Source organism: Erinaceus europaeus, chromosome 8, assembly GCF_950295315.1.
Source record: "Erinaceus europaeus chromosome 8, mEriEur2.1, whole genome shotgun sequence".
Taxonomy (NCBI): Eukaryota; Metazoa; Chordata; class Mammalia; order Eulipotyphla; family Erinaceidae; genus Erinaceus; species Erinaceus europaeus.
In genome coordinates this window covers 41,506,169-41,518,885 of record NC_080169.1, presented here as the reverse complement: position 1 = coordinate 41,518,885, position 12,717 = coordinate 41,506,169, and positions in this window count along the sequence as shown.

The following is a 12,717-nucleotide window of genomic DNA, read 5'->3' as shown; positions in this document are numbered from 1 at the left end:
CATGCACCTGGCAGCATCCAAAAGACACCCCACATTTTTTGCTGACACTGACACACACACACACACACACACACACCTGGGCACAACCATTACAGACACCCTGCAACTGAGGACGACCCTACAAACACCACACAACTAGATGTCCCTGATAGTTACCCTGCACTTGGGGATGACCCCGACAGACACCACGCCCTTGGGGCTACCTAGACAGACACCCCTCACTTGAGGGCAATCCTAAACACACCATGCACCTGGGTGCATCTGAAAGACACCACGCACCTGTGGCTGAACCTGACAGACACCACGTACCTGAGCACAATTCTGACAGTAACCCTGAGCCTAGAGGCTACCTTGACAAACACCCCGCACCTAAGGGTGACCATACAAACACCCCATACCTAGGCATCCCTGATAGACACTCTGAAACTGGGGTGACCCTGACAGACACACCGCACCTGGGAGCAACACTGGAAGACACCCTGCTCCTGGGGGCTACCTTGACAGACACCCTGCACCTGAGCGCAACCCTACAGACACCTTGCATTTGGTTGCACCTTGCAGACACCCCAAAGTGGGTGGTTACCCTGACAGAAACTCCACACTTGAGCACATCACTGAGATATACCATGCATCTGGGATCCCCTGACAGACACGCCTTGCTTGGGGATACACAGACACCCTGCACCTAGGCACTCCTGACAGACAACCTGCAACTGGGGGAAATGTTTACTGATACTGTGCACCTGGGTTTGATCCTGGCAGACACCCCGCACCTGCGTGCCACTGACAGTTACCATGCACCTAGGGGCGGCCCTGACAGACACACCTTGCACCTGGAGCAACCCTGACAGTCACCCCGCACCTGGGCGCCTCTGACAGACACGCTGCACCTGGGAGATACCTTGCCAGACACCCTGCAGCAGAGGACAACCTTACAGACAACCTGCACCAAGGCGCCCCTGATAGACACCCTGCACCTGGGGATGACCCTGACGTACACCTCGCACCTGTGGCTGACCCTGACAGACAGCCTATACCTGGGGCTACCCTGACAGACACCCCACACTTGGGGCTACTCTGACAAACCCATACCTGGAAGTGACCCTGACAGATACCCTGCCCCTGGACATGACCCTTCCTGCCACCCTGCATCAGGGAACCCCTGATGGACACCCTGCACCTGGTAATGACCCTGACAGACACCCTGCACCTGGTAATGACCCTGACAGACACCCTGCACCTGGGAGTAATCCTACAGACACCACGCATCTGGGTGCACCTGAAAAACACATTGCACCCGTGTCTGAACCTGACAGGCACCACGTACCTGAGCATAATTTTGACAATAACCTTGAGCCTAGAGGCTACCTTGACAAACATCCCACACCTGAGGGTGACCGTACTAACACCCCACACCTAGGCACCCCCGATAGACACTCTGAACCTGGGGGTGACCCTGAAAGACACCCCACGCCTGGGCACAACCCTGGCAGACACCCTGCTGCTGGGGGCTACCTTGACAGACACCCCGCACCTGAGGGCAACCCTACAGACACCCAGCATTTGGTCTCACCTTAAAGACACTCCAAAATGGGTGGTGACCCTAACAGAAACCCTACATTTGACCCAACCCTGAGGAATGCTCCACAACTGGGTGACCCAGAGAGAAACCCAACCCCTGGTTTCCCCTGACACACCTTGCTCCTGCAGGCTATCTTGACAGACACCCCGCACCTGGGGGCAATCCTACAGACACCACACACCTGGGTGTACCTGAAAGAAATCTCACACCTGTGGTTGACCCTGACAGATGCACCATACCTGAGGGCGATCCTACAGACACCCCACACATAGGCGAACCTGGTAGACACCCTGCACCTGGAGTTGATTCTGACAGAAATCCCGCACCTAGACCCAACCTTGATGTGCACCCTGTACCTGGGTGACCCAGACAGAAACCCCAGGCCTGGTTGCCCCTGACAGACACCCTGCACCTGCGGGCTAATGTGGGACCATGTGGAAGTTTGATATAGATTAGGAAGCTCCCCCCAACTTCACGGATGGAGGTCTGAAAAGACACCTCTCTTATTAGCCTCTCTCCATAGAGATGAGCCAAGAGATAAAATTCTATCAGACTCAGCTTGCCTCTGTAAGACTCCCGAAATCCACAAAGAGCCTACAAAGAGCCTATATCCTCTCTCCCCTACTGTCAGCCAAATAATTACACTCACTCAAAGTTCACACATTCCACTTCACCTTTTGATCACAAAAGAGCACATCCTGTCACACACTCCTAACACAGGACAAGTGAAAAGCCCCCCAAAACCCTATTTCCTGGAGCCCTTTTGATGTCTTTAAAGCCTTGTTCTTCCTTCTCTATCTCACCTTACTGGTTCAACCCCTATTCTTCTCTCAAATGCCTTTGAATAATTAAATGCCTGCATCAGGAGACCAATTGTATTGATCTTTATGAATCAACTCTTGTTATACCAACCCCCTAACACAGGGGGCATTCTGACCTTTAAGAAACCTGACATAAATTCTGACATATGTGAAATCTGTTCTTTATCTATCCTTTAATATCAACCTAAATCCACCCCCCAATAAATGAGTGTGTTCGTACCAGAATCCTCCCCGAGTTTCTTTCTTTTCACGCAGTCTCTTGAACTGGTGATGGGAATTCGGTAAGTTTATCTTTCTAGCTTAGAATCAACCCATGTGACTGCCTGCAGGCTACCTTGATAGACAACCCACACCTGGGGGCAATCCACCTGGAGATGACCCTGAAAAACACCCCACACCTATATCCAACCCTGACAGAAACCCCGCACGTGCGTGACCCAGACAGAAACCCCACGCCTGATTGCCCCTGAAAGACACCCTCATCTGCAGAATACCTTGAGAGCCACCCTGCACCTGAGGTCAATCCTACAGACACCACGCATGTGGGCACATCTGAAAGACACACCACAACTGTGGCTGACCCTGACAGACACCCTGCACCTGGGCCCAATGCTGGCAGACACCTGCATCCGGGGCTACCTTGACAGACACCCCGTACCTTAGGGCTACCCTACAGACACCCAGCATATGGGAGCACCTGACAGATACCTCAAAATGGGAGGTGAGCCTGACAGACACCCCACACCTTGGTGAATCACTGAGATATACCCCAAACCTGGGCGTCCCTGACAGACAAGCTTTGCTTGGGGGTACACAGACAGAGACCCAGCACCTAGGTGCTCCTGAGAGACACCCTGCACTTGGGGGCAACCTTGTCGGATACCCCACACCTGAGTTCCACCCTAACAGACAACCCACACCTGGGTGCCCCTGACAATCACCCTGCACCTAGAGGTGACCCTGACAGACACCTTGCACCTGGAGTGACCCTGACACATACCCCGCACCTGAGCACCTCAGATAGATACCCTTCACCTAGGGAATACCAGACAGACACCCCACACTGGAGGGAAACCCTACAGACACCCTGCACCTAGGCGCTCCTGATAGACACCCTGCACCTGGGGGTGACCCTGACAGACAACCTGAACATTGGCACAACCCTGGCAAACACCCTGCACATGGGGCTACCTTGCCAGATACCCCAGACCTGAGGGCGACCCTACAGATACCCCACACCTAGGCACCCCTGATAGACACCCTGCACCTGGGGGTGACTTTGGACAGAAAGACACCCTACACCTGTGTCTGACCCTGACAGACACTCCGCACCTGGGCACAACCCTGACAGACACACCGATCCTGGGGAATACTTTCACAGACACACAGCACCTAAAGGGCGATCCTACAGACAACCCACACCTAGGCGCCCCTGATAGACAACCTCATATGGGGTGACCCTGACAGATACCCCGCACCTGGGCACAACACTGGCAAACACCCCGAACCTGGAGGCTACTTTGACATACACCTTGCACTTGAGGGCTCCCCTATAGACACCCAGCATATGGGCTCACCTGACAGACACCCCAAAATGGGTGGTGACCCTGACAGAAACCCTGCACCTGGGCACGTCACTGAGATATACTATTTGCCTGTGATCCCCTGACAGACACGCCCTGCTTGGGGAATACACAGACAGACAGACACCCTGCACCTAGGCACTCCTGATAGACACCCTGCACCTGGGGGCACCTTTACTGATATCCTGCATCTGGTTTCAACCCTGACAGACAATTCACATCTGGGTGCCCCGACAGTCACCCTTCGCCTAGGGGCGGCCCTGAAAGACACACTTTGCACCTTGAGCAACCCTGACATACACCCTGCACCTGTGGCTGACACTGGCAGACACCCCGCAGCTAGACCCAACCCTGACTGAAACCCCACAAGTGCGTGACCCAGACAGAAACCCCATCCCGCAGCTAGACCCAACTTTTACAGACACCTTGTACCTGGGTGACCCAGACAGAAACTCATGCCTGTTTGCCCCTGATGGACAACCCATGCCTGCGGGCTACCTTGACAGCCACCCAGCACCTGGGGGAAATCCTACAGACACCGCGCACCTGGCCGAATCCTAAAGACACCCCACACCTTTGGCTGACCCTGGGCAGACACCCACATCTTAGCACAACCTTGAGAGACCCCCCACAACTGAGGACAACCATACAGATACCACACACCTAGGCACCCCTGATAGTCACCCTGTACTGGGAGTGACCCTGACAGACACCACACCCCTGTGGGCTACCTTGACAGACACACCTTGGTTGGGGATACATCGACAGACAGACACCCTACACCTAGGTACTCCTGAGACACCCTGCACTTGGGGGCAACCTTTTCCGATACACTGCATCTGGTTTCAACACTGACAGAAAATTCCCACCTGGGTGCCCCTGACAATCAACCTGCACCTAGGGGCAACCCTGACAGACACCTTGCACCTGGAGTGACCCTACAGACACCCCACACCTAGGTACCCCTGATAGACACCCTGCATGTGGGGGTGACCCTGACAGAAACCCCGCACTTAGACCCAACCCAGATGGACATCCCGGACCTGGGTGACCCAGACAGAAACCCCACACCTGGTTGCCCTTGACAGACACCCCTAACATAAAAAGGAAACATAAAATTAATTCGCTAAAGTAACTGAGTATTTAAGGGAAAAGTCTAAATATTCAATGTGACAATTCATCATCTCCAAAATTAAAATACAAATTCTATATACAGGACATTTTGGAGGGCCCCCCAAAATTCCCTGTAAACTATTCTTGTGGAAATTAATCCACAACAAATCTGGTATCAATCTGACATTGTAAATGTTCAAAATAACACAACAACATTGTCACTAACACGTTGTTGGTATGCTTCTAAATTCTGCTTCTAAGACCCCCTCTGTTTCATTGGTTTAATTAACCCTTCTTAACACTGTATTCTATTTACATAACAACTGTTAACTAAGCACAACCCTGCCTCCAGGACATTGGTTTAATCTTCACTGATTTGCATAATTTTTACTTCTCCCTACCCCCTATCGTACATACATCCTCTTTGGACCTGGCACTTCTGCCTCAGGATATATAAGGACAGGATTGTGATCAGAGATAGCTTAGATTGTGCTGCGTGCCACATGAATAAAGACTGAACTGTGTACCACTTAGCCATGAGTCCCTGGTCATCTCTCTCTCCTGCCTGTGCAGCTAGCCCAACATAATAGCACCCGAACAGGGACAGGAATCTCGGATCCACACACATGCAGCAGACCGAAGAAGACCAGATAAGTAAAGCCAGAATGGCCTGCCTTTCTACTTATAAAAAGGTTTCCCAAAGCCTCTACTCTTTCTTCATGAGACAGTTTCTCTGTCTCTGGAACATTTTGCTCTGGGCCACACTTTGGTTCCCTGACCGGGAACTTTGGTTCCTTATGACCATGACCATAGAGCTTGGGAGATGCGAGGAGATTTCTCCTGGGACTTTCTGGACTCCCTCTCACATGTTTCCCGAAGAGAATGACTACATTTTGCTCCGGGCCACACTTTGGTTTCTTATGACTGTGATCATAGAGCTTGGGAGATGCACGGAGATTTCTCCTTGGACTCTCTGGACTTAATCTCCCATGTTTCCTGTGGAGAAGGACTACTCTAACTTTAAGAGCATTCTCCAGTACCCTAGCAGTCCCCAATAATGGAGACACGTATTTAGTTCTACCCTCCTGATTCGATTTTTTCTTCGATGGGAAGAGGTTTTCAAAATGGCTGCCTGCAGCAATTCTGCAGGAACTGTCAGAAGCACACTAGATGGAATTTTGAGGAGATTTTTGGACTAGGACGCCCTCCGGGGACTCATGATGCTACATAGCGAGATCTGGATAATCTGGTTCAAGGTGAAAGAAGCAAAAACTGCCTACCTCTTTTCTCTCGATTCCCCTCCCCCATTGTTCTCTCTGAATATCTTAATTTTTCTGTCTGCTTTTAGTTGTGTTGCATAAGAGAGTGATTTGAATGACTAAATTTTCGTATGACTTAAAAAATGCTGGACACAGCCATGATTTCTAGAGACATCCAGAAACAATCCTAAAAATGGTTTATTCCTCTTTTGATTTTTTTACATGTTGGCATAAATGTGAAATGTTTAATCCTGAAAACTGTATGAATATGGGCGGGCTAGATAGTATAATGGTTATGCTAGTGATTCTCATGCCTGAGTCTTCTAACCATGGTTCTTCTATTGAGCTTATGCTTTTTAAAAAAACTTAAAAAGTTTTGTTTCACGAGTAAGTGAATTACAGCTGTCGTCTTCACATGAAAAAGCATCTGCTCAAATAGAACCCCTGGAAATCCATTTGGACCCTTGTTCTCTGACATCGCCTACAAAATGGCATGACTATAACGCACCTCCCAAAACCAATGAAGTAACCTCACACGACCTGAAAAAACTGATTCACAGACTCCAAATCTCACTCTTGACAGAAAAGCAGAATTATAGTGGTTGACCTTCCCCATCAAGGCAGACGTGCAGCATTTCATCCCCTGGCATTTCATCTGTGGTCATCTACTTTGGACTGACACTTCTATTGGACTTACTGGTACACCTCTTGGACACTTTATGCAATGTTACAGCAGTTTCCCTTTACGATGCTGGATTTCTCAAACACTGACAACAGCAGTCCATGGACTTTGCAGCCAACAGCCTTGGAGACTCTATAGACCATGATTCCCTCATCTGCAGGCTCTTCCCACAGAGGCAGAAACCCTCCCCTCCTTACTAGGTCTTGCCCACAGAATCAGGAAATGCCCTTTGAGGCATGAAGCTCCCTCAGAGGCAAGAGATGCCCCCAGAGGCAAGAAACACCCTTTAGCCTGATAGGCACTGCCCTTTGAGGCAGGAAATGCCCCCCTCAGGCCTTCCCTTGTCATCACACTGGTTCTTGCTGCTCTCTTACTTGTTCCTCCATGTCTTGTGCCAGTTATTTTGAAAATGCCTGTGTGATATAGGTTTCTGTTCACCCCACACTCCTGATACTATGGCCACTAGTTAAAAAGAAAGGGGGAAATGTTGGTATGCTTCTAAATTCTGCTTCTGAGACCACTTCTGTTTCATTGGTTTAATCCCCCCGCTTAAAACTGCATTCTATTCACATAACCACTGTTAACTAATCACCCCCTGCCTCCAGGGCATTGGTTTAATCCTCACTGTTTTGCACACTTTTTCCTTCTCCCTACCCCCTATCCTACGTACATCCTCTTCGGACCTGACACTTCTGCCTCAGGATATATAAGGACAGGATTGTGATTAGAGATAGCTTAGATTGCACTGCGTTCCACATGAATAAAGACTGAATTGCGTACCACTCAGCCATGAGTTCCTGGTCATCTCTTTCTCCCACCCGTGAAGCTAGCCAGGCAACATGTGAGTTTGTTTAAAAGTCCAATGTAGGGGGGTGGGGCAAAAAATCCTATATAAAAATTAGTTAAAAATCAATATATATATTTACCTAAATTTGGTCTGAAAATTCTCCTGTACAGAGACTGCTACATGAGGTCTTTAAATGAAATTATAATGATACCTAAACCAGTTATAATCATCGAATTATCACTTACAGCAAACTTCTAATGTGTTACAATTTTTTTCTTCACAAGTAATTGATTACAGCTATGTCAAGCCTTCACATGATGAAGCATCTGCTCATACGGAATCCCCAGAAATCCATCTTGGACCCCTGTCCTCTGACATTGCCCACAACTGAAGATACCCCCCCCCAAAAAAAAAAAACCATGATGTGACATGACATGATCTGGAGAACCTGAGTCATGGACTCCAAAGGACAAGAATTTCCTACCACCTTTCTCTCACCCATAGCTGTCTGCTCTTCTTGCTTCTGCTTCTTCACCTGTCACATTTTGGCGGTTCCAGCTCATGCTCTACAGAGAAGAAAAGTTCCAGTGGCTGTCCTCCCCCATCAAGATAGACATGCAACATTTTTCCCTGGTCATTGACATTGGACTGACACCTCTATCAGACTTGCTGAAACATCTTTGGACACTCCCTTTACACTGCTGGATTTTTCGAGGACTGACTGTAGCAGTCCATGGACTTTGCAACCAGCTGTCTCAGGACTTTGCAATGTCAGATTACCCCTCTTGCCCCACAGCTTATCAGGCCCCCACTCCTACACCCTCTTAGGCAGCCCTCTTCTCCGCCTACCAGAACTCTCTTCAGTCTTACTCTGTCCCTTGCTACTCTTACTTATCCCTTTCTGTCTTGTGCTAGTTGTTTTTGAAGATGCTTACATGCTATCATTCAGGTTTCTTCCCAACAGGTTTCTGTTCACCCATATACTGCTATTCCCCTGACAGAGATGGAGCCTTTTACAGACATTGACCCATTTATACATGACCATTAAGTAAGAGGGAGATGTTGGGAAATTGTAAGGATGTGGTTGAGCTTGGAAGGGTTTGAGCCTGAGAGGTGTGTCAATCCTGTTAGTCTTTCTCCCTATGGAGAAGTTGAGCACGGAGGGACAGTAGAACCCCAAAGGTGTGCCTCCTTCTATCAGTCTCTTTGCCTCACAAAGTGCCCTACACTTCTGATACTATGGCCATTAGTTAAAAAGAAAGGGGGAGATGTTGGGCGGTATGTCAGCTTCCCCCTGCTTAACTCTGCAGTCTATTTACATAACCAGTTACCTAAGAACTGCCCTGCCTGCAGGACATTGGTTTAATCCCCACTGGTTCACTCTGTCTTTGCTCTGCCTTCTCTCCTTGTCACACCTTGATTTCCACCACTCTCTTTTCACTCCACCCTCTCTACATCACATCCTGTTTCCACCCTACTTGGTGAGTATAAATACAGCTGCTTTTCTGATTAAACACACTTGGGATTGCCTTCCGGATTTGAGAGTCCCGGAGTCTCTCTTCTACGATGCTAGTTCAGCACAAGTTCCTGATCCTTCTCCCATGCAGCAGCCTATGTTGGTTCCAGTTGAGTTTTCTCCAATTCAGAGAGCACTTGCTCAGGAAGAAGCACCCTCAGCCTATACTGGCAAGAGGCTACTAACATTGTCCCATGGGACTCATTTCAGTGCCAAGAGGCTCGAACCCTCGTCCAGTGAAGCACATACCTGGGACCCATGAGGCTCAATCCCAGGACCTGTGAGGTAAAAAACCGAGTCCCGTGAGGCTCCTAAAATGGTCCCATGAGACTACTCCCGGGTCCTGCCAGGATCGAACAGGGTCCCCCCAACCTTGAGACCGGGTCCCAGGAGGCTCAAACCCTTGTCCGATAGGGCTCAATTTTAGTCCCATAATACTACTCCCTGGGTCCTATGAGGCTCCTAACATGGTCCTGTGGGGCTCAATTTGGGTGTCAAGAGGCTCGAACCCTGGTCCTATGAAGTATGAACCTGTGTTCCGCAAGGCTCGAGCCCAGGTCCCAAAAGAATCAATTAGGGTCTCACAAGAATGCTACCCAGGTCCTGCCAGGATCTAACCAGGGTCATATGAGACTCAAATCCAGGTCCTTCGAGGGTCTAACCTGAGTCACCCAGTGCTCTATTTGGGTTCCGCAATACTACTCCCCAGGTCCTGCGAGACTCCTAACATGGTCCTGTGGGGCTCAGTATGGGTGACAAGAGGCTCAAACCCTGGTCCTATGATGCATGAAACTGGGACCCGCAAGGCTCGATTCCAGGTCTCGCGAGTCTCAATTCAGGTCCTACGAGACTGCTCCGGGTCCTGCCAATAATGAAGCAGAGTCCCGCCAGCCTCAAAACTGGGTCCCATGAGGGTTGAACCTGTCTCCCCCAGGGCTCAATATTGTCACTCAAGGCTTGAACCCGCATCCAGCAATTGTCAATTCAGGTCCCGCAATACTAATCTCCGGGTCCTGCAATGCTCCTAAAATGGTCCCGCAGGGCTCGAATGAGAAGAATGAAACTGGGTCCCGTGAGGCTCCTTAACAGTCCTGCAGAGCTCAGTTTGGGTGCTGAAGGGCTCGAACCCAGGTCCCGTGAAGCTCAAGACCAGGACCCGCAAGGCTCAATCCCTGGTCCTGTGAGGTTCAAATATGGGTCCCAACAGTCTCAATTCAGGTCCCACAAGACTGCTCCCTGGGTTTTGCCAGGATCAAACCACAGGCCTGCCAGCCTTGAGATTCAACCGAGGCTTGAACCTGTGTCCCCCAGTGCTCAATTTGGTGCCTGCGAGGCTTGAAACTGGGTCCTGCTAGTGTCAATTCAAGTCCTACGTTACTACTTCCTTGATCCCATGAGGCTCCTAACATGGTCCCTCGGGGCTCAATTTGGTTGCTGAGAGGCTCAAACCCTGGTCCAGTGAAACTGAACCTGGGTCCTCTGAGGCTCCTAAAAGGTCCTGCGGGGCTCAATTTGGCTGCTGAGTGGCTCGAACCCTGGTCCAGTGAAACTGAACCTGGGTCCTGTGAGGCTCCTAAAAGGTCCTGTGGGGCTCAATTTGGGTGTTGAGTGGCTCAAACCCTGATCCTGTGAAACACAATCCTGGAACCTGTGAGGCTCAATCCTGGGAGCTCTGAGATTTCAAAACTGGTTCCAGTGAGTCTCAATTCAGTTCCCACAATATTGCTCCTGGGTCATACCAGCTTCAAGACCGGGTCCTGTGAGTGTCGAACCCATGTACACCAAGGCTCAATTTCAGTCCTGCGAGGCATGAACACGATTCCCGAGCATCTCAATTTGGGTCCTGCAATCCTGGGTACCGCGAGGCTCCTAACATGGTCCTGCTAGGCTCAATTTGGGTGCCGAGAGGCTCGAACCCTGGTCCCATAAAGGGCAAAACTTGGGTCCCATGAGTCTCAGTGCTGGGTCCCACAAGTCTCAATTCGGGTCCCATGAGACTTCTCCTAGGTACTGCCAGGATTGAATCAGGGTCCCTCCAGCCTTGAGACTGGCTCCAACGAGGGTCAAACCCATCTCCCCAGGGCTCAATTTGGGTCCCATGAGGCAGAAAACAGGACCCTTGAGTGTAAATTCAGCTCCCGTGATACTACTCCCTGGGTACCATGAGGCTCCTAACATGGTCCTGTGGGGCTCAATTTGGGTGTGGTGAGGCTTCAACCATGGTCCCATGAAGAAAGAACCTGGGACTTGCGAGGCTTGATCCAGGATCCCTGAGGTTCTAACTCTGCTCCCTTGAGTCTCAATTCGGGTCCCAAGAGACTGCTTCCCAGGTGCTGCAAGGATTGAACCAGGGTCCCACCAGCCTCGACAGCGGGTCCCTTGAGGCTCAAACCCATGTCTCCCATGGCTCAATTTGGGCCCTGCGAGGCTCAAACCTGGGTCCCCTGAGTGATTCAGGTCTTGTGATACTACTCCCTGGGTCCTGCAAGGCTCCTAACATGGTTCTGCAGGACTCAATTTGGTAGTTGAGAAGCTCGAAGCCTGGTCCCATGAAGTGATAACCTAGGTACCTAGAGGCTCCTAAAAGGTCCCACCAGGCTCAATTTGGGTGCCAAGAGGCTCGAACCCTGGTGCCGTGAAAAGCGAACCTGGGACCTGCGAGGCTTGATCCTGAAACCCATGAGGTTCGAACCTGTGAAACGAGAACTCAATTCAGGACCCACAAGACTGCTCCTTGGGTGTGCCAGGATTGAAACAGGGTCCCACCAGCCTTGACAGCGGGTCCCACGAAGCTTGAACCCATGTCACCCAGGACTCAATTTTGGTCCCGTGATACTACGCCCTGTGACCCACGAGGTTCCTATCATGGTCCTGGGGGCTCAATTTTGGTGCTGAGAGGCTCAAACCCTGGTCCCGTGAAGCACAAACCTTTGTCCTGCAAGGCTCAATCTTGGAACTCATGATTCTCAGTTCGGGTCCAAGAGACTGCTCCTGGGTCTTGCCAGGATCGAACCATGGTCCTGCCATTGTTGAGACCAGCTCCCACGTGGGTTTAATCCGTGTCCATCAGGGCTTAATTTGGGTCCCATGAGGCACGAACCTGGGTCCTGTGAGTGTCAACTAAGGTCTCATGATACTAATCCCCAGGTCACGTGAAGCTCTTAACATGGTCCCACAAAAGGCTCGAAGCTTAAACCCTGGTCCCATGTAGCATGCAACTGGGACCAGCAAGGCTCAATACATTGTCTCACGAGGCTCGATCCCTGCTGCGTGAGTCTCAATTCAGGTCCCATGAGACGGCTTACCGGTCCTGCCAGGATCGAACCAGGGTCCCGCCAGCCTCGAGACCAGGTACTGCGAGGGTTGAAACCATC